Below are 23,955 nucleotides of genomic sequence, written 5' to 3' on the forward strand. Positions count from 1 at the left end.
TGATTGCTAGCTAGCATTTATTTCAGAATGTTAATAAACTCATGATTTTGTTCGTTTAAGTTGGACAACAGAATCTAATTTTGTAATCTTCACATTGTGCATCATCTTGATCCACATTTTGACAAGTAAAGCCTCTTGATGGACACAAACACACAGACTCGCCAGTTGATCTGTAGTCGTAACCGGTACTGGAAACGCGGACATCAATGGCTCGTGGGGACCGACATACACCGGGGTGGTACTTCCTGATAAGGGACAATGTCTCGTAATCACCAGTTCCAGTAGCATTGTCACGATCGTAGAAGGCAGTCCAAGCAAATCCAATAGGACAGACTGGGGTGCCTAAACGAAAAAAAAATCTTTTTAGATTAAATATTACTGTATCCTGGCTGGGTTTTTTTACATAGGGAACCTGGATGAAACAAAATTAAACATAACTGCCTTCAGTGCTGGTGTGGTTATAGCTATAGTTGTCACGATCGTAGAAGGCGGTCCACAAAATCCAACAGGACAGGCTGGGGAGCCTAGACGAAAGAAACATCCAACGCTGCTCTACTCTTGTGGCATTTGTACCTTATCTAAGGAAACGGAATCGATTAGTTCTCTTAGTCGTTCAACCGTCTAAAATCTATATAATACGAGCCTCTTATTTGGTTCCTCTCACACGTTTCCAAATTACTGCTTTTAATCGTGAGGTGGTTATAGATTGAATTAGATAGAAACAGATAGTTTCAACTTACTTTGCCTACAGCAGAATCGAACAGCGTAATCTTGACATTGGCCATCATCTTGTAAGAAATTAGAACAGGAGAAACCATAATCAGGACCAATTGATATCACTTCTCCACCAATACCTGAAGTACTCCGAGCTTCGACAGCTTCCGGTTCCTGACAGATTTCGCCCGGATTGTCATAACGATGACCAGAAAGAAGCTCTAAATCTCCAAAGCCCGTCTGATTGTCCCGGTTGTAAAATCGGGTCCATTGGTTACACTGCGGACAGTACTGAGCTTTGGCTGAATAAATATAGAAATTAATATAGTCCTAGAGAGAGAGGGAGGGCTTAACTTCGATTCAACACAAACTAGGTCATTTCGGAACAAACATATGGTTCAGTTCTATTTCAATGTTGCGCTTGCACGTAGGGTATTTCGCCTGTGGATGATATTGAGGTATCGGTTTAATTGCAAATTGTATCCCTGTTCCGACCATACAGGACATTGTCATTCAATCAGAACCAAGCTGAGTAAATATCATTATGTGCCCCTTCAGGATGTTTTTGGTACTGACTATCACCATATATATCTACCTACCATGGTTTAAATCCAACGAGCAGTAACTGGGACCATGAAACGCTTAAAAACACGAAGGTTGAAACACAAACCCGACTTGCAGAAATCTAAATGGTTGTACGTGACAATGAGTAGGTCGCCTGTCAAACCACGTGGATTTTCTCCTGGGCCTCCGATTTCCTCCCACTTCTAACGACCCCTTGGCGAAAGCGAATTATTAAAGTAAAATTGAACCATACGTTGGTCCCTAAATGTCCTAGTTTATGTCGAGTGGTCGTTAAACCCCATTTTTACCTCACACACAAATCTAAATACACTCCATGTGAGTAACATATTTACCACTGATTTAAGACTAAAAGTTGGAAAGGCAAACATTTAATTATACACTGCCGGGTTTCCTGCATTACACGTGCAGACCCCTGAGTAGCAGTACAACGAAACCAGGCTTATGCCATGCCTCAACTCGAGCTGCCTTTATGCCTCACATTTCAGACAAACGATATTCACAATTTTAAATAGATGTACTTCTTCTGACAAGTTGTGAAACGTGAATCACAGTTACTTAAAGCCACCAGAGCAAGGACAACGACAATGGAGACTTCTGTGGTTCTTTTAAAATCAGTAGCAGTCTGCGGACTAAGCGGATTGGCGATAACAAGCGATCTATTAATGAATTAAAATAATGAATCACAGTCACCTAAAGCCACCAGAGCAAGGACAACGACAATAAATATTTCTGTTATTCTTTTAAAATCAGTAGCAGCTTGCAGACTAAGCGGATTGGTGATAATAAGCGATCTATTAATGAAATAAAATAAAAGATAGTTACCTAAAGCCACCAGAGCTAGTACTGCGATAATGAAGACTTTCATTGTTCTTGTAGAATCAGTAGCAATCTGTAGATCGACTGACGACCAAAGATCCTGGACAGTCTTATATACTTATTTCCAGGGTGATTTGAAAAATGATGTAATATATCTTCATTCTTAATGCTCTTAAACAATTTTGATTAATGAATGGTTTGGCGTGTCATGCACATCCATGCACGATTATTACATGCAAGTGCAGAGTTTTATAGACGCAATACCCTTGTCACTTTGATAAATTAAGAAGGAAATTTCATGAACATTTTTAATTTTTCGGAATTCCCCGAACACCTTCATTTGTTTTGAGTAAATTCTTAAGTCTGAAAATGTTTTGTGAAACCGGGGCCAGATCTAAAGGCACATATTAATGCAATACGAATCTAAATAATATGATTTGCATTAATTTATTTTATTTTAATTTATTATTCTTATCAATTATGTTTGTTAAAACACGTGAACTGTCCAAATTGAAGGACAGGCGCCTGTGCTTGCTTTGTCGTTTGTGTATCAGCCATTTTTTTATAACTTCCACATTGTCTTGTCGTATATGTTTGTCTTTGTAACTTTCAAATGGAGCTCGAAAATGTAGAATACACGAGGTCGTGTACTGATTTTAAAATGTTCATTGTGTCTTCAATATTGGATATTATTATCACATATTTTCACAGTAGAGATCACAACACAAATATTGACTGAAATTCACCAACATTGATTGCAATTGACCAACATTGAAATATTATTCTTTAATACCAACAGTTAGAGGTTTAGTCCCTTTAATATCGTTTGAAGGGTACGTACATGCAGTCAAGTCAATGGTTAAAGGAATAGAAGTCGAAGGAAACATGTGTTCGCGGTCCAATTAAATACCAAATCTGATCTTTAACCCCTTGTGAAGCCAAGTATGTCCGTCTTCCGTATACCAGCAGGAGCAGAAGAGTAGGACGTTAAACCCCATTACATGTTAACTGCAGGAGACGTGGTTACTCATTTGGACAATCCCAGTAAGTTTAAAAAGAAAGATTTTCATTTACTTGGCCTGGGAAGTTCCTCGGTGCAGGACGGGTGGAGTGAAGGGGGGGGGGGATGAACAGCGTGAACGACTCATTTGAATTCGTAATAAAAGTAGGTGCACGATCATACGACGTTAAAGCCCGTTCCATGTCGTCATTATTTAGTTTGAGAAGGAAATATCAGATTTGACTGTGAATATAACAAATGACTCTAATAATGAGAACTCGTGCATTTATTGAACAACACAAGCTGTGGTGAAAACCTATTTGAAACGTCATTATTTAGTTTGAGAAGGAAATATCAGATTTGACTGTGAATATAACAAATGAATCGTATATTGAGAACTTGTTACAGATCAATACGCTTTCTTTGGCGGCTGATCTACTTGTTGACTCACTAACCTAACGGCTCGAGCATGACACACATAGTCGCCCCCCCCCCACCTCCATTACCCTTCAATTGGATCTTGTTCTTTATGCGAGGTCACCGTGACACTCTGGCTTACTCTTTTTACGAATACAAACTGTCGTGGAAATAAAATTTGTGTAGCATCCTATCTTTCCGAACCACCCAGACATACGTCATGCAGTAGGGTATGGGGGGATATTGTATTCGTACAGGAATATGACATTATTATAAATGATACCTGCATGTAACACATGTTTACTATTGATTGTGTGTGTGAGAGAGAGAGAGGGGGGGGGCACAAAGTTGTCACGTAAAAGCTTGTAATCGAAACCAAGCCACTTGACTGATTGACATACCTTATGGTCCAACGCGCACGCTTTCAACACACGGGCACCCAACCCTCGGATCACAAAAACGACACGTAATGGATTAATTTTTCATATGCCAATACTTAGGCGACACTTCCTTCTCAAACTATATAATAGGTTGATAAATTTATTGGTATAACTTACAGCATTAGACCTTTCGGTCTCCCAATCCCCGGATAAAAATGTAACGTACAATCAGTTCAATTTATCATATGCGAATACTAATGGAGTAAGGTGACACTTCCTCCTCAAACTATATAATAACTCGCTAATCTAATCAGCCCAACTTATTGCGTTCAATATTTATAATAAATTGACATTTCATTGATCTTTTTAACAAGACGCCGCAACCTGGTCCTATTTCGTTTCGTTTTTTATTGTTCAAAATTTCGCTTTACTTGTTTTTACTACTCTAGGATCTGGAAGAGTTGTTATATAACTCGCGTTCCTATTGGTGTGAGGGATTAGCCAATAAAAGGGTCTGTTACGGCGGGATTTATGCGTGAGTTGTATGGAAGTGTTGCTAACCCACTAGAAACCTCAACGCTGATTGGTTAATCAAATGTCTGACGTCATAGGGTCAAAAGCCGCTCGTATGGCCTCTAATACGACTTCCCGCTACAACTGGTCATATCTTCATGTCGTAGAGGTCAACGAAAGTATAAAAAAACGAAATAATTACTGAAATAAAATTAAAACCATATGTTAGTCCCGAAATGACCTAGTTTGCGTCGATTGGACGTTAAGACCCATTTCTCTCTTTCTCTCCTCGAGAAAGACGCATCTAGCCTTTAAACAAACTAATAAAGTTATTGGGCTAGTTTTTGTCATGGGTTAAGCCTTCAGTAATCTTTTCAGAGTTACTGACCTTTTCACGAAACCCTTGTACATCAGCTATTTGATAGTTTATTTGTGTATAAAATTCAGGTTTATTAGCTCACCCAGTTAACAATATCACAAATCTGGCGTAGTCATCAAACCATTTAGGTATCAAATCCACTAAATGATGCCAAAATGCCCTCGTAGGATCAACTGGGAGACCTCATCGTCTACAGAGCAAGCATTTGGTATGTTAACATTATGAGATCCAATCGTGTACCCATTGGCTGTAGGAAATCAAGGAGGCTAAAGTTATCCACCTTACGTTGTCCATACTACCATAAAAATAACAATCACCATATGTTAATCTCAAAATGACCAAAGTATTGTCTTCAATTGTGAAAAAGCACTGGTTTGACTCTTACTTCAGAAATTGTCGAATGAATGAATGAATGAAATGGGATTTAAAGCCTGACTTCTCTGCACCAACCGGGCTATAATGAAGACGAACATATGTCAAGCAGTGCTCTATGAGGACAATATGGCCGGACACTCGCGTTGCGGTCTAGGCTTATTTCAACTGTAAAGGGTTCTTTTACGTACACGCAAATGTACCAAACCACCCAACACCTGAAGGCGCCTTTCAAAATGGTTGCTATGTGTCCTTTAATGTTTATTATCTATAAGTCATGTACAAGGATAATAAATTGCTTTTAAATCGAACTAGTTCAAAATACCTACCTATACGCCCACTTATCACATTATTAATTATTATAACTTGGAAATAAATCAAACTGTTCTAGAAATGTTCCAAGAGTTAAAAATATTCATGAGATTTCCTTAATTTATCAAAGTGACAAGGGTGTTGTGTATATAAGACTGTCCAGGATCGTTGGTCATCAGTCGATCGACAGACTGCTACTGATTCTACAAGAACCATGAAAGTCTTCATTATCACAGTACTTGCTCTGGTGGCTTCAGGTAACTATCTTTTATTTTATTTTATTAATGGATCGCCTGTAAGTAACTTTGATTTACTTTCTACAACTTGTCAGAAAATGTACATCTATCTATTTATTTAAATTTGTCTGTTCGAAGTTGCACCGAGTTTGCAAGTTGGGGGTTAGGGACAGATCGAGTCGCGGAAAGACATAGGCATGGTACCATTACTACTTCCGGCTCGGGGCACTATCCGTGCAACGCAAGGAAATAAGCTATATATGTTATTCATATATAGCTGTAAAGCTGCACTACTTTTTTGCATGATAAACGGTAAAAAGGTATGCCGACACAAACTGATTTCAACACTGGTTTAATTACATTTTATCATTGTTAAAGTACTTTTCGCTCATCTGGGAGATTTTTAAAACAATATCATTATATAGCGATGGACAAAATACAACAATTTATACATATTTACATAGTAGTCTTGTTTACAAAAAAATCAAAACATGATCGCCATTGATCGTTCATTTAGTTCTTTATAGTACGGGATCTCGGTGAGTAAGACATTGGCCCACTAACCAAGGGGTCGCGAGTTCGATCCCGGTGATGGTCTGGAAGGTTCATTGTGATTTTCCGTTATGGTTTTCCTTTGTCGCTTGAGAAGGATCCGAGTCTCAGGTGTACCTCCCACTGTTAAAGACCCCTAAGCGCAAGCGAATCATTGAAATAAAATTGAACCATATGTTAATCCCGAAATGACCTAGTTTGTGTACAGTGGCCGTTACCCCTCGAGCGCTGAACTTTCGGTGAGTTTGATATGGCGGCAACAGCATAGACAACACATAAAACAAAATTATCAGACATACACAAACTTGACGTATATACAAAATATAACATAATTTTAGTTTTGTTTAAAAAAGAATATAATACAATAATATCCCATGGACTTGGTATTACAACTGGGATGACCGTTCGGCAATTGGAGAATTCAAGCTTTTTCCTGATCTCCAGATTCATTATTAACGTCATAGTTTGGTTGGAGTCCTACCTGCTCAATTAAATATTTCTTCTGATAATTTGAAGGATGTGTTGAATCTTTTTGTTTATCTTTGTTTATTTAGCCGAAGCAGTTAATCACTGTCCGATGTGTAACAAATGGACACCGTTTTTCAACCGAGACAAGCCAACGGGTATTGGAGATTTTGAGCTCCTTGTTCTTCACCGACAAGAAAATCCTGGACAGATCTGTGCTGCACCGGAGGTTGTGCATGCTGAACGTCTCACGGGACTTTTTCGGGACGATGTATCGATTGCTGCTGATTATGGTTTGTCATGTTTCAATTTCTTGCAACCTGATGGACAGTGTGAAGACTATAAAGTACGATACTGCTGCAGTTATCGTGAGTACAGATTTAATTGTTCCCCAATAACCACCTCTTACATTATGTAAGATTTAGACACAGAGCTGGTCGTTCTGGCTATAATAGTTTAAAAATAGATAATGCAAAATGAATATATTCAAAATTTCATTCAAATTACTTCATTCTGAGCGAAGTAATCATTGTTTGTAGTTTAGGCAAAGTGTGCTTGTCGTGTGAATAAATGTCGAATTAATCATTCATAAAAAAATTGAAGCCACAATTAAAGATCTACAATAGACAGATGTGGCTCTTACATAATGCATGTTTAACGATTTCAAACTATAACCAGTCTTTCATCATAGGGTTTTCTTTTGTTTTTGGTTTGTTTTTTTTTTTTGTGTTTTTTTCGGCGTGGTTCCCTCTTGTGACTGATGCTGGACGTGTACACATTGGTGAGCAAGTAAACGAACCCTTGGCTGTTGCTATTCGATAAAGGGATAGGCCGTTGCACCGCTATCCGGGCACAATTTCACTCATAGCACACTGTATGGTATGTGTCCGTATTTATTAGGTCAGTCAGAGAAGAACAGTAGGACGTTGAACCCCATTTCAATTATTTGTTGTTTTTTTTCTGTTTTTTTGTTTAGTCTACCCATCCTGTCCCACTGGATATCAATGGACCAGTTATTATGATAGTGACACACCTGGTGCAACTGGTGATTACGAGACGTTGTCGGCAATCAACAACAATTACCCCAATGCCCCTGTATGTACAGATCCAGTAGCTATTGACGTCCGTGTTACAAGTACCGGTCTCGACTACTCCACAGCCGGCGAGGTTGTATGTCTGGTTCCAGAACTTGGCTTTTCGTGTGTAAATTCACAGCAACCCGATGGACAATGTCAGGATTACAAAATCCGTTTCTGCTGTCCCAATTAATTATTAAGCGAACAGAATCATGCATTGATTAAGTTTGAGAAATAAAGCCAGTTAGCTATTAGATTTGTGTGTATTTAAAGAGCAGTGTCTCCAACCCAGTCCCAAACTATTAGATCGATATCATTCAGCAAACCACTACTCCTGTTACGTCACCGAGTATCATCTAACGTAATAATTACTGACGTACTATAAAAACCAAGAACTTAACATGCCGTCATCGCAGCCAGTTTCACAATTGTCGGAAGAATAAACATGCCAATTTGCATGTTGATCGTAGCGGAATTGAGGACCCTCCCCAACCCCTCACGTGACAACAAGATTATCAAGTTAAAGGTCATAGGCGATCAGCTTTGGGGTGGGGTTGGGGGATGTGTTGGGTGGCGGCAGAAATGGTCAACGGTTAGGTATAAATATTAAGGCCAACTGCAGGATTCGTCAAAGGTCACTAGATGTAAACAGGGCTAGCGCTAACCCTAACCTTACCCCTAACCCTTGACCTAGCCCTAATCCACAATCTCGTCACCAATTAGGTGCCCTAACCCTATTAACATCTGGCGAACTTGACAAAATCTGCAGTTGGCCTTAATATTTAGACATAACCAGCTGTCAACGCGTTTTCATCCTATTCCGGCCCAATTTCAGATGTTGCCGGAGAGGGGTAAGAAGTGAAATGGTCGAAAGATTGGGAGGGTATGAGGGTGATATCTCCAAAGGAAATGTATGAGATTAAGATGGCTCCAAACGTCTGTTCCTGCTATTTCAACTCGTTAATACAGAAACCTGAAATGGTCCAATATAGCACATGTGAACTCTAATCAACCAGTCAATCGATCCGCGGCATTCACGTAACATTCGACATTTCACTGACGAAACAAATGTTGATGCCCGAAAAACGTGTCACGCTTAGAGCTGAGTGGATATTTCTTTGATTTTAAATGTTTTAACCGTCAGTCATTGTAAAGAAATTTCGATTCCAGAAACATTTACGAACCAGATGGCCGAAAACTGTCGCACAAAGCAGCGAGGCTTCGGACCAATAAGTCATAGGATTTCGGGCATTTTATTTTGCCTACTATAAGGTTAAAATAGTATATTTTTTATTTCTTTTTTCACTTTACCAGTCTGCCCGAAAAATAAGCTGCATAGTCATGATTTGGATTCAAAAGTATAAGAGAGTTCAGAGGTTGGTTACGTTGAAATGTAGGACAGATAGTTCCATGTTTACCATTATGCTACTTCCGGTTTGCGTATTCAAGTTTTCCATGGTGAACCCCATGGTCTGGAGCAGAAACGAGGGACGTTACACTCCATTTCATTTTAATTCGTACGCTGCCATATCTAGATGTTAATTTAGGCGTTTTGTTTGGCAGGCTTTGAGATAGTTGTACCTTGCCACCATACAACACTGTATACCCGTCTTAATTAGCCTAGTCTTGGCAGGACGTTAAACCCCATTTCATTTCATTCCCAAAATATGGATTTGCCTCCCTTGATACACCTTTCGCGTAGTAATGTCGCGATATGCCCAGACAGCGACGTTTCGTTGAATTTCCGTTGTCAAGGGATGTTTTACGTGCATACCAGCGTGTACATGGGACCTTGTTTGTTGTTGTTTTTTTGTACCTCCGTTCTGCATCACTGATGAAGAGAAATCCGAGTAACTTTCTCAGCCAACACTGGTATTGAACCCGAGGCACCCAGCGGCTTACTCACTGAGCCACCGTGACTCCTGGTCTAAATACAATAATTACCTAATGGTCTTTGGTCTATGTTATTTAAAAAATAATAAAAGAACATTTGTGGAAACACCGTGCTATATGTGTATAAACAAGTGATTGTTTTATATATAAATTGTGTTGTGCTTTTCACTGAATAAAACTACGTCATAGTTTGTGTAATTTAATGTTTTGAAACTTTAGGCGGGGTGCTGACGAAATAAAATAAAACCAAGTACGAACAATCCAAACCATTAGACAAAATTCGAAGTCCTAAAAAAACGGTATAGGCAAAATAGTGCAATAAGGCAAAATAGTGTAATCAGCATATGGACTGTTCACCGTGTACAAAATACACGACAAACAGTGGTAACAGGTGTCCGGAAGAGTAAGCTTACCCTGCCTGGCGCCACACCCGCCATAGCTGCATCCAAACTATTAGGCGAAATCTCGGTAAAATAGCGTGAGTGGCCAATGGACTATCGGTATGCAAAATGCATGTGATGAACAGTGTTAACGGTGTAGTAGACAGACATTATCAATTAAATAAATCTAGAATAATAGCCGAGAGAGACATGTTATATTAACCAATCAAGTCAATATGACGCCCGTAAAACTTTTAAAAGGTTTTAATAAGTTTAGTTCGCAAGTATCACTGTAGTTGAAGCTTAGATGACAAATGCCTCGATCTACTTAAAAAATCAGAATAAAATGAACAAGCTCTCGCGTAACGATTTACTTGAGACACAAACACTCCATAAGCTGGTGATATTGGAATGTTACTTTCTCCAGCCGCTATCTTAAATAAAACAAAATGATCCTTATGGTACTGCACTGTACTCTGAGAAAGTGCAGCGGGTAATGATAATATATTGTAACATACATTGTACGAGTCCATGCAATATTGTCGTCAGTGATTACAGTAGCTTACGATCACACTGCTTAGGATTTTGTGATCAACTTGTATCAACCTGTGTTAATAAAAAGTAATCTGGTCATTTTCCCGGTGGTAGAATTTTATTTCTGGATCCTCAAAATGGTTGCTTTAAACAACAAGATATTGATCTTAGCGGCTCCAAAAGTTGAGGTATTGGTAGGTATAAGTATATCGATTCGGGTTTTTTTCTAACTTGATAATAAAGGCAATCTGACCCCTTTTCTAGATAGTATAATTGTATTTCGATCCTGGTCAGAAGTGAAGCTATTGGTTTATATAGTTTAACAAAATATGAACGGTTTCTTTTTTCTAGGTGTTATAATTGCATTCCCAGGCGCTTAGTGGTTTAGAAGCTGAATAATTGGTAGACATAGGGTTTTACATTTCGGAAAATTTAAAGATAGTTGACCGCCATAATATATTTGGAGGAAATGTTGCCTTTTCTAGATGGTATAATCTATTCTGTGACCTGAACAATTGGTAGATTATCTACTTATATCCATATAGCAATTTAAATGATACACTAAATGAGAAATGAAATGAGTTCTGCTCCGACTCTGCTAATGGCATACCCCATATAGCTGATTACAGTGGCTAATTGGGTAAGACGCTGGCTCGCTAGCCTGGAGGTGAGGTGTTCGATCCCTGCATTGGCCAAGAAAGTTTATCCAGATTTTCCGTCGTGGTTCCCTTTGTCAGTGGTGCAGGGCGGAGAACCTGACAAGGACAGCTGTCTAGTAGTTCGGGTGGGACGGTAAACCGTCTTCAGTAGCCTAGTTCGGAGCAGAACAGTGGGACGTTAAACACCATTTCATTTCAATCCCCATCAATATGCTACGAGGGCAATTTCAACCGGGCAGTGGCGGTACGGCCGACTTCTATAAAGAATACCACTTTCCAGGGGTTCTTATACTTATACACAGGACCTCAACTGTAATTGAGAACAGTCATATTGAAATAGCACAACGGGTATGCATAATAATACTTTTAAAGATAGGTGTTTTCAAATTCAGGACTGGGTGGCCGTCGTCATTAGCCCAGTCGCTAGAGAACAGTGGGATGTTAAACCCCATTTCATTTCAGGACTGCGTGGTGTCAGCAGTGCTCAATTAATACACACACATCTCATTGCTAGCTAGCATTTATTTCGCCATGTTAATAAACTCATGATTTTGTTCGTTTAAGTTGGACAGCAGAATCTTATTTTGTAATCTTCACATTGTGCATCATCTTGATCTACATTTTGACAAGTAAAGCCTCTTGATGGACACAAACATACAGACTCGCCAGTTGATCTGTAGTCGTAACCGGTACTTGAAACGCGGACATCAATGGCTCGTGGGGACCGACATACACCGGGGTGGTGCTTCCTGATAAGGGACAATGTCTCGTGATCACCAGTACCAGTAGCATTGTCACTATCGTAGAAGGCGGTCCAAGCAAATCCAATAGGACAGACTGGGGTGCCTAGACGAAAAAAAAGCAAATTTAAAAGTCGGATCTTTTTAGATCAAATATTACTGTAGCCTGGTTGGTTTTTGTATATAGGGAAACTGGATCAAACAAAATTAAACATAACTGCCTTCAGTACTGGTGTGGTTATAGCTATAGTTGTCACGATCGCAGAAGGCGGTCCACAAAATCCAACAGGACAGGCTGGGGAGCCTAGACGAAAGAAACATCCAACATAAAAGGAGGGACGCTGCCCTATTCCTGTACCTTGGCATTTGTACCTTATCTAAGGAAACGGAATCGATTAGTTCTCTTAATCGTTCAACCGTCTAAAATCTATATAATACGAGCCTCTTATTTGGTTCCTCTCACACGTTTCCAAATTCATGCTTTTAATCGTGAGGTGGTTATAGATTGAATTAGATAGAAACAGATAGTTTCAACTTACTTTGCCTACATCAGAATCGAACAGCGTAATCTTGACACTGGCCATCATCTTGTAAGAAATTAGAACAGGAGAAACCATAATCAGGACCAATTGATATCACTTCTCCACCAATACCTGAAGTACTCCGAGCTTCGACAACTTCCGGTTCCTGACAGATTTCGCCCGGATTGTCAGAACGATGACTAGAAAGGAGCTCTAAATCTCCGAGACCCGTCTGATTGTCCCGGTTGTAAAATCTGGTCCATTGGTTACACTGCGGACAGTACTGAGCCTTGGCTGAATAAATATAGAAAATAATATGTTTCAGAGAGAGAGAGAGAGATTAATCTGTGAGAAATATATAACGTAATATAAGTGTATAAACTGATTTACATTCATATTTTAAAACTTGTATCGTACTTTATTGAATGGCAGTCGTTCGCGCCTGGTTAGTCCTGTCTACATAGGAAGTGCGGTTTAACGTTTCACTTAAGCGCTGACGTTTAGTCACATTCATCAACGACTCGAACTGCCTTTATGCCCCACATTTCAGACAAACGACATTCACAAATTTGAATAGATGTACTCTTTCTGGCAAGTTGTGAAAAGTGAATCACAGTTACCTAAAGCCACCAGAGCAAGAACAAAGACAATGAAGATTTCTGTGATTCTTTTAAAATCAGTAGCAGCCTGCAGACTAAGCGGATTGGCGATAAATAAACGATCTATTAATGAAATAAAATAAAAGATAGTTACCTAAAGCCACCAGGGCAAGTACTGTGATAATGAAGACTTTCATGGCTCTTGTAGAATCAGAAGCAGTCTGTAGATCGACTGACGACCAAAGACCCTGGACAGTCTTATATACTTATTTCCAGGCTGATTTGAAAAATGATGTAATATATCTTCATTCGTAATGTTCGTAAACAATTTTGATTTATGGATGGTTTGATGTGTCATGCACATCCATGCGCAATTATTACACGCAAGTGCAAAGTTTTATAGACGCAATACCCTTGTCACTTTGATAAATTAAGGAAATTTTATGAACATTTTTTATTTTTCGATATTCCCCGAACAGCTTCATTTATTCTAAAGTTATAATAACTAAAGTGTCTATATAGTTTTATTATTTGGAACCGTAAAAAAAACCCACAAAAGTTCTAAGAATTTACTGTTTATGAGACATATCTTTGATCCAGGAACACAATCTGGGGTTATATTTTAGTTAAGATATTGGGAAACTGGGGCCAGATTTAAAGTCACATACTCGTATAAATGTAATACGAGTCTATATAATATGATTTGTCTTATTATATTGTTTTAATTCTTTATTTTTATCAATTATGTTTGTTGAATTACGTGAACAGTCCAAACTGAACGACAGGCGCTTGTGCTTCCTAATATTTAGTCCATTCTACATGAGGTTTTAAAATTATTTTGTCGTTTCCACATTGTCTTGTCGTATATGTTTATCTTTGTAAATTACAAATGAATTCTCATTAGTTAGAGGTTTGGTCCCTATAATTTCAACAGGTAAAGGTTTACTCTTTTTAATATCAATAGTTAGAGGTTTACTTTTTTTAATATAAACAGTTAGAGGTTTAGTCCCTTTAATATCAACAGTTAGAGGTTTAGTACCTTTAATATCAACTGTTAGAGGTTGAGTACCTTTAATATCAACAGTTAGAGGTTTAGTACCATTAATATCAACAGTAATATCAACAGTTAGAGGTTTAGTTCATTTAATATAAACAGTTAGAGGTTTAATCCCTTTAATGTAATCAGTTAGAGGTTTAGTCCCTTTAATATCAACAGTGGAGAACATGCAGTCTGTCAGGATATTTCAACCCTTCAAATTAATGGTTAAAGGAATAGTAGTCAAAGAAAATGGATGTTCGCGGTCAGGTCGATCTAATTCAAGATCAAATCTGACCTTTAACCCCTGGGAAACATTGATCTGATTTTTCACCAAAATTGGTAGTTCTCACTGTGCCGGTCTCGGATAGGGTTAAATTGGTTGTTCATACTGTCCTATACAAGGGATCATACCTTCCGTCCGTATAGTTACTGGTTAATTAGACCTGAGGTTTGGGTGATCACCACACCACAGAGCATACCACGATGACCTAAATCAACACCCCTAAAATTGAAATACTGCTTTTCTGCAACAACCGGGCCACTAGAAATAGGATTCCCTATGTAAATTGCCATGAGGGAAGTATTGCCCAGACACCAAGCTATCTGTTACATTTACGCCAACGTATTCCTTCGTGTGGCATCCACTGATTCACGGTGATAAATAGGTAGAGAGCTGGCTGGCTAACCAGGTGTTCTCAACGATGAGGGGGGTTGGATGCCCGAATGGTTACCACGTGCGCGCTGTGTCATAAGGCCTGTCATTGAGTCAGCTGGCGTGGTTTCGAATCCCCAGTTGTACGTGACAAGGCGTAGGGTCGCCTGTCCAACCTCATGGGTTTTCTCCGGGTCCTCCGGTTTCCTCCCACCGCTAAAGACCCCTACGCGCATGCAAATTATTGAAATAAAATTAAAACCATATGTTAGTCCCGAAATGACCTAGTTTGTGTCGAGTGGACGTTAAACTTCATTTCTCTCTCTCTCTCAACGATGACCTAGAGTCTAGAATGTTGACAAGGTTTTGTTATCAACGTGTTGCCGTGAATTTTGGAATTCATGTTAAGGGTTAATTATCCCAACTTTCATAAGAAAATTTCATCATTCTGAACAACCCGAGCTGTGAAGGCCTCTTTGATTTTAAAAACTGAAACGTCATTATTTAGTTTGAGAAGGAAATATCAGACTTGACTGTGAATATAACAAATGAATCGTATATTGAGAACTTGTTACAGATCAATACGCTTTCTTTGGTGGTTGATCCACATGCTGGCTCACTTACCTGGTGTCCACTTGTCAGTTGTGATGGACCGAGGGCCTGGCAAAGAACGGTGTTTAAAGGTTCGGGTGGGATGTACAATCCGGTGTCCTGTTTATCCATCACAGTTGGAACTCGACTGCTTTCCGCTCAATATTTTCCTCGTAGCACACGGTCTTGCAAATGTTAGTGTTCCGAACCACCTAGACATATGCCATGCAGTAGGATATGGGGGGAAATTTTGCTCGTACAGGAATATGACATTATTATAAATGATACCTGCATGTAACACATGTTTATTATTGACTGAGAGAGACAGAGGCGTAGCCGTGCAATATATATTGGGGGGGGGGGGGTCCGCAAATGAAATTATATAAAATGTTGACAATCTGTGACGCCGGATGTAGCGCGATATAGGGAGAGTGTGGGAGGGTGACCCTCCCAGTGGGTGGGGGTGCACCCACCATAAAAAATGTTTTAAAGTTTCAGTCTTCTGTTTTGGCATATTTTACGGGGTTAAACTAAAACATCACACCAATACAATGTTTATCATGTTTAAGTCAGGAGGTGCCGTATTCATATTTATTTCATGACTTTTACATATTGAATGTTACGCTTGAGTTATGAACAACACGACAGAGAGTTTAGTAGGGGAATTTTTATGAGGAGGATCCAAATGAAACAAAACTTGATCACATAACTTTAGTTTATGAGGATGCATATTTGACAATCACCGTGTTAACTACAATACTATATACATTGACATTTAAAAGAAAGTTGTATAGATATTTAAAGTATTTTGTACATTTTGTGTATTATAAATGGATATCAAAAAGTAAACATAAGTGTTTGTGTTTTAATTTGTACATTGTTTTATACAGATAGAACCTGAACTAATCCTAATAATTGTTGTAAATAAATAGGAGTTAGGGCCTACTATGTGACGTCCATAGAGAGAGGGAGAGAGAGAGACCACGAAGTTGTCACGTACACGCTTGAAATCGAGACCAAGCCACGTGACTCAATGATATACCTTATGATCTAACGCGCACACTTTCAACACACGGACACCCAACCCTCGGATCACAAAAACGACACGTATTCGGATTAATTTTTCATATGCGAATACTAAGGTGACACTTCCTTCTCAAACTATATAATAGCTCGTTAAATTATTCAGTTTAACTTACAGCATTAGACCTCTCGGTCTCCCAACCCCCGGATAAAAATGTAACGTAAAATCAGTTCAATTTATCACATGCGAATATTAATGGAGTAAGGTGACACTTCCTTCTCAAACTATAAAATAACTCGCCAATCTAATCAGCCCAACATTTTCCGTTCAATATTTATGATAAATTGACATTTCATTGATCCTTGTAACAATTTTAAGACGCCGCAACCTGATCTTATTTCGTTTTTTTTTTATAGTTCAAAATTTGTTTTACTTTACTACACTAGGATCTGGAAGAGTTGTTATATAACCCGCGTTCCTATTGACGTGAAGGATTAGCCAATAAAAGGGTCTGTTACGAAGAGTTTTTGGCGTGAGTTGCAAGGAACTGTAGGTAACCCACTAGAAACATCAACGCAGATTGGTTAATCAAATGTCTGGCTTCATAGGGTCAAAAGCCGCTTGTATGACACGACACGACCTCTCGCTACAACTGGTCAGATCTTCATGTAGTGGAGGTCAACAAAAGTATATAAAAAAAAACGAAACGAAATATATATCTGTATTTAATCAGATTGCAAGACGCCGCTATATATTATTGGTAGAGGAAGAACTTAGTAGACTTAATTTATATCCGTCTGAATCCAAACTGGGACATTATCTGCCGCTGATATTTGTGAAATGAAATGAAATGAGGTTTAACGTCCTACTGTTCTGCTCCGAACTAAGCTAATGAAAACGGGTATACGCCATACAGTGTGCTATGAGGTAAATTTAGCCAGGACAGCGGCACTACGGCCTACTCTTATATCGAATTCCAACTGTCAAGGGATCTTTTACGTGCACGCCAATATGTACACCGCACCTCGGTTTTTCGTCCCATCCAAACGACTAGACAGCTGTCCTTGTCAGGCCCCCCATCCTGCATCACTGATAAACCAATAAAGTAATTGAGCTAGTTTATGTCATTGGTTAAGCCTTCAGTAATCCTATCAGAGTTACTGACCTTTTCTCGAAACCCTTGTTAACCAGCTATGTCATCGATTATTTTGTATGAAATTCAGGTTTATTGGTCCATCTAGTTCACACTATCACGAATCTGGCATAATCATCAAACCATTTAGGTATCAAATCCACTAAGTGATGCCAAAATATCCTCGTAGGATCAACTGGGAGACTTCATGGTCTACAGAGCAAGCATTAGGTGTGTTAATATTATGGGATCCAATCGTATACCCATTGGCTGTAGGAAATCAAAGAGGCCAAAGTTTTCCACCTAACGTTGCCCATATTACCATAAAAATGACAATCACCATTGGTCTCAAAAGTACCAACGTATTGTCTTCAGTTATTTAAAAGCACCGGTTTGGCTCTTACTTCAGGAAGTGTCGAATGAATTTAATGAATGAATGAAATGGGATTTAAAGCCAGACTTTTCTGCACCAACCGGGCTATAATGAAGACGAACATACGTCACGCAGTGCTGTATTAGGGCAATATGCTCAGGTACCAGCGTTGCGGTCTACGTTTATTTCAACGGTAAAGGAATCTTTTACGTACACGCAAATGTGTACACGGGAACCAAACACTTGAAGGCGCTTTCAAAATGGCTGCTATGTGTCCTTTAAAGTTTATTCTCTATAAATCATGCATAAAGAAAATAATTTTTTTTTAAATCGATCTATTTCAAAATATCTACCTATACGTCCACTTATCACATTATTAATTATTATAACTTGGAAATAAATCAAACTGTTCTAGAAATGTTCCAAGAATTAAAAAATATTCATGAAATTTCCTTAATTTCACCCGGGCAGCGGCGCCACGGCCGACTTCTATATACAATACCAAGTTCCAGGGGTTCTTTTACTTATACACAGACCTCAACCATAATTGAGAACAGTCGTATTGAAATAGCACAAAGGACAACGGGTATGCATAATAATACTTTTAAAGGTGTTTTCAAATTCAGGACACGGTGGCCGTCGTCATTAGCCCAGTCGCTGGTGAACAGTGGGATGTTAAACCCCATTTCATTTCAGGACTGCGTGGTGTCAGCAGTACTCAATTAATACACACAAATCTGATTGCTAGCTAGCATTTATTTCAGAATGTTAATAAACTCATGATTTTGTTCGTTTAAGTTGGACAACAGAATCTAATTTTGTAATCTTCACATTGTGCATCATCTTGATCCACATTTTGACAAGTAAAGCCTCTTGATGGACACAAACACACAGACTCGCCAGTTGATCTGTAGTCGTAACCGGTACTGGAAACGCGGACATCAATGGCTCGTGGGGACCGACATACACCGGGGTGGTACTTCCTGATAAGGGACAATGTCTCGTAATCACCAGTTCCAGTAGCATTGTCACGATCGTAGAAGGCAGTCCAAGCAAATCCAATAGGACAGACTGGGGTGCCTAAACGAAAAAAATTTTTTTTAGCTGAAATATTACTGTAGCCTGGCTGGGTTTTTTTATATAGGGAACCTGGATGAAACAAAATTAAACATAACTGCCTTCAGTGCTGATGTGGTTATAGCTATAGTTGTCACGATCGCAGAAGGCGGTCCACAAAATCCAACAGGACAGGCTGGGGAGCCTAGACGAAAGAAACATCCAACATAAAAGGAGGGACGCTGCTCTATTCTTGTACCTTGGCATTTGTACCTTATCTAAGGAAACGGAATCGATTAGTTCTCTTAATCGTTCAACCGTCTAAAATCTATATAATACGAGCCTCTTATTTGGTTCCTCTCACACGTTTCCAAATTCATGCTTTTAATCGTGAGGTGGTTATAAATTGAATTAGATAGAAACAGATAGTTTCAACTTACTTTGCCTACAGCAGAATCGAACAGCGTAATCTTGACACTGGCCATCATCTTGTAAGAAATTAGAACAGGAGAAACCATAATCAGGACCAATTGATATCACTTCTCCACCAATACCCGAAGTACTCCGAGCTTCGACAGCTTCCGGTTCCTGACAGATTTCGCCCGGATTGTCATAACGATGACCAGAAAGAAGCTCTAAATCTCCAAAGCCCGTCTGATTGTCCCGGTTGTAAAATCGGGTCCATTGGTTACACTGCGGACAGTACTGAGCTTTGGCTGAATAAATATAGAAATTAATATAGTCCTAGAGAGAGAGGGAGGGCTTAACTTCCATTCAACACAAACTAGGTCATTTCGGAACAAACATATGGTTCAGTTCTATTTCAATGTTGCGCTTGCACGTAGGGTATTTCGCCTGTGGATGATATTGAGGTATCGGTTTAATTGCAAATTGTATCCCTGTTCCGACCATACAGGACATTGTCATTCAATCAGAACCAAGGTGAGTAAATATCATTATGTGCCCCTTCAGGATGTTTTTGGTACTGAGTATCACCATATATATCTACCTACCATGGTTTAAATCCAACGAGCAGTAACTGGGACCATGAAACGCTTAAAAACACGAAGGTTGAAACACAAACCCGACTTGCAGAAATCTAAATGGTTGTACGTGACAATGAGTAGGTCGCCTGTCAAACCACGTGGATTTTCTCCTGTCTCTCTGATTTGCTCCCACTGCTAACGACCCCTTGGCGAAAGCGAATTATTAAAGTAAAATTGAACCATACGTTAGTCCCTAAATGTCCTAGTTTGTGTCGAGTGGTCGTTAAACCCCATTTTTGCCTTACACACAAATCTAAATACACTCCATGTGAGTAACATGTTTACCACTGATTTAAGACTAAAAGTTGGAAAGGCAAACCTTTTAATTATATACTGCCGGGTTTCCTGCATTACACGTGCAGACCTCTGAGTAGCAGTACAACGAAACCAGGCTTATGTCATGCCTCAACTCGAGCTGCCTTTATGCCCCACATTTTAGACAAACGATATTCACAATTTTAAATAGATGTACTTCTTCTGACAAGTTGTGAAACGTGAATCACAGTTACTTAAAGCCACCAGAGCAAGGACAACGACAATGGAGACTTCTGTGGTTCTTTTAAAATCAGTAGCAGTCTGCAGACTAAGCGGATTGGCGATAACAAGCGATCTATTAATGAATTAAAATAATGAATCAGTCACCTAAAGCCACCAGAGCAAGGACAACGACAATGAATATTTCTGTTATTCTTTTAAAATCAGTAGCAGCTTGCAGACTAAGCGGATTGGTGATAATAAGCGATCTATTAATGAAATAAAATAAAAGATAGTTACCTAAAGCCACCAGAGCTAGTACTGCGATAATGAAGACTTTCATTGTTCTTGTAGAATCAGTAGCAATCTGTCGATCGACTGACGACCAAAGATCCTGGACAGTCTTATATACTTATTTCTAGTGTGATTTGAAAAATGATGTAATATATCTTCATTCTTAATGCTCTTAAACAATTTTGATTAATGAATGGTTTGGCGTGTCATGCACATCCATGCACGATTAGTACATGCAAGTGCAGAGTTTTATAGACGCAATACCCTTGTCACTTTGATAAATTAAGAAGGAAATTTCATGAACATTTTTCATTTTTCGGAATTCCCCGAACACCTTCATTTGTTTTGAGTAAATTCTTAAGTCTGAAAATGTTTTGTGAAACCGGGGCCAGATCTAAAGGCACATATTAATGCAATACGAATCTAAATAATATGAGTTGCATTAATTTATTTTATTTTAATTTATTATTCTTATCAATTATGTCTGTTAAAATACGTGAACTGTCCAAATTGAAGGACAGGCGCTTGTGCTTGCTTAGTCCATTCTACACGGGGTTTTAAAATTATTTTGTCGTTTGTGTATCAGCCATTTTTTTATAACTTCCGCATTGTCTTGTCGTATATGTTTGTCTTTGTAAATTTCAAATGGAGCTCGAAAATGTAGAATACACGAGGTCGTGTACTAAATTTAAAATGTTCATTGTGTCTTCAATATTGGATATTATTATCACATATTTTCACAGTAGATTGAAATCTAATTAGGTAGAGGTCTAGTCCCTTTAATATCAACAGTTAGAGGTTTAGTCCCTTTAATATCGTGCGAAAGGTACGTACATGCAGTCTGTCAGGGTATGAAGTCAAAGGAAACATGTGTTCGCTGTCAGTTTGGTCCAATTAAATACCAAATCTACCCTTTAACCCCTTGTGAAGCCACGTATGTCCGTCTTCCGTATACCAACAGGAGCAGAAGAGTAGGACGTTAAACCCCATTACATGTTAACTGCAGGAGACGTGGTTACTCATTCGGACAATCCCAGTAAGTTTAAAAAGAAAGATTTTCATTTACTTGGCCTCAGAAGTTCCTCGGTGCAGGACGGATGGAGTGAGGGTGGGAGTGAGGGGGGGGGGGGGGGTGAACAGCGTGAACGACTCATTTGAATTCGTAATAAAAGTAGGTGCACGATCATACGACGTTAAAGCCCGTTCCATGTCGTCATTATTTAGTTTGAGAAGGAAATATCAGATTTGACTGTGAATATAACAAATGACTCTAATAATGAGAACTCGTGCATTTATTGAACAACACAAGCTGTGGCGAAAACCAATTCGATGTTACCAACTGAAACGTCATTATTTAGTTTGAGAAGGAAATATCAGACTTGACTGTGAATATAACAAATTAATCGTATATTAAGAACTTGTTACAGATCAATACGCTTTCTTTGGCGGCTGATCTACTTGTTGACTCACTAACCTAACGGCTCGAGCATGACACACATAGTCGCCCCCCCCCACCTACTTGCTGGCTCACTAACCTGATGTCCACTTGTCAGTTGTGCTGGACCGAGGACCTGGCAAAGAACAGTGTCTAATAGTTCGGATGGAATGTACATCCGAAGTCCTGTCTATCCGTGACAGTTGGAACTCGATTGCCTTCCGGGCAATATTGTCCTCGTTGTACAGTGTCTTGCAGATGTTAGTGTTCATTATCCCCGTTGGTCCAGAATAGTAAAAGAAACTTTTACTCTTCGAATTCGGAATAAGAGTAGGCCGTGGTGCCGCTGTGCAGACAAACTTTCCCATCCACATTGCGTATACCTGGCTTCATTTAACCCTGTCGTTGCATTTCTTTTTTGAGGGTATAGATTGGGGTCATCGCGATATGCCATAACACGACTGCAGCATGACACACTTTCGCCAATTCCCCCCTCACCCGTCAATTGGATCTTGTTATTTATGTGAAATCAGAGGTCACCGGAGCACTCTGGCTTACTCATTTGCGAATTCCGAACCACTCAGACATTCTCCATATATAAGGTTTTCATTGAGTCAATGGCGTGGTTTCGATTCCCCGCTTGTCCGTGGCAAGAATTAGGGTCGCCTTTCTAACCCCGTGGGTTTTCGCCGTGTCCTCCGGTTTCCTCCCACTGCAAAAGACCCCTACGCGCAAGCTAATTTGTGAAATAAAATTGAACCATATGTTAGTCCCGAAATGACCTAGTTTGTGTGTGTGTGAGTCTCTCTCTCTCTCTCTCTCATACGCCATGCAGTAGTGTATGGGATGGGGAAAATTTTTCTCGTACAAGAATATGACATTATTATAAATGACATGATACCAGCATGTAAGATCACCGCAACACTTAGGCTTACGCTTTTTGCGAATACAAACTATGAAAGAATTTGAATGTGGCGTGAAAATAAAAGGCTGTGTATATTATTATAAATGATACATGCATGTAACACATGTTTACTATTTACTAAGGCGAGACTCGATCTCATCAATATAACTTACAGGGTCAGACCAACCAGCCCCCCAACCCCTGGATAAAAAAAGACCCACAGAATCAGGTGTATTTAGCATATGCGAATACCAAGAAAGTAAGGTGACACTTCCTTCTCAAAACATATAATCACTCGTTAATCTAATCAAAATAATATAATGACAACTATAGCATTTAAAGGCTCGATATCACTCTTGGTGAAAGCGGACGTGCGAACTAACGAATGAAAGCGCTATTGGAATCCTTTGCAAACTACATTACTAAGAAAGTTTAATCTCTTATCAGTAATAAAATTCTGTAAATTCCGTTCAATATTTATGATAAATTGACATTTCATCGATCTTTGTAACAAGACGCCGCCATATTTTATTGCTAAAGAAAGGAACCCGATTGAATTCAAATCGGAAGATTATCTAGCACTGATATTTTGATTTTGTCGTCTTAATTAAAGATTAATTAATCAATCTGAGTACATGTTTAGAGTGAATTAAGCCTTGAGAAATTTGATGTTTTAGTGAAAATGCAAATGACGCATTTAGCCTTTAAAGTTTAAACAAACCAATAAAGTTATTGAACTAGTTTCGGTCATAATAGCAAGATGGCAGTCGTACGTATCATTGCCAATAACCT

At 39.0% G+C, this 23,955-nt stretch overlaps 4 long non-coding RNA genes across 4 annotated transcripts; 1 reads left to right on the plus strand and 3 right to left on the minus strand.

Annotated features, from left to right (window-relative positions):
* Nucleotides 1-2,244, minus strand: LOC130012835 (uncharacterized). Its single transcript, XR_008788075.1, has 3 exons — nt 2,122-2,244; nt 741-1,016; nt 1-342 (listed from the first exon to the last, which is right to left on the minus strand). It is a non-coding gene; the product is annotated as an uncharacterized LOC130012835 (long non-coding RNA).
* Nucleotides 2,245-5,611: 3,367 nt separating this feature from the next.
* On the plus strand, nt 5,612-8,071 carry LOC126822146 (uncharacterized). The gene is made up of 3 exons (XR_008788076.1): nt 5,612-5,745; nt 6,831-7,109; nt 7,718-8,071. It is a non-coding gene; the product is annotated as an uncharacterized LOC126822146 (long non-coding RNA).
* A 3,741-nt stretch (nt 8,072-11,812) lies between these two features.
* LOC130012836 (uncharacterized) lies at nt 11,813-13,389 on the minus strand. The gene is made up of 3 exons (XR_008788077.1): nt 13,298-13,389; nt 12,563-12,838; nt 11,813-12,129 (listed from the first exon to the last, which is right to left on the minus strand). It is a non-coding gene; the product is annotated as an uncharacterized LOC130012836 (long non-coding RNA).
* Nucleotides 13,390-18,690: 5,301 nt separating this feature from the next.
* LOC126822147 (uncharacterized) lies at nt 18,691-20,952 on the minus strand. Its single transcript, XR_007680666.1, has 3 exons — nt 20,831-20,952; nt 19,451-19,726; nt 18,691-19,034 (listed from the first exon to the last, which is right to left on the minus strand). It is a non-coding gene; the product is annotated as an uncharacterized LOC126822147 (long non-coding RNA).
* Nucleotides 20,953-23,955: the final 3,003 nt, after the last annotated feature.

The sequence above is a fragment of the Patella vulgata genome, chromosome 5 (genome assembly GCF_932274485.2).
Source record: "Patella vulgata chromosome 5, xgPatVulg1.2, whole genome shotgun sequence".
Lineage (NCBI taxonomy): Eukaryota > Metazoa > Mollusca > Gastropoda > Patellidae > Patella > Patella vulgata.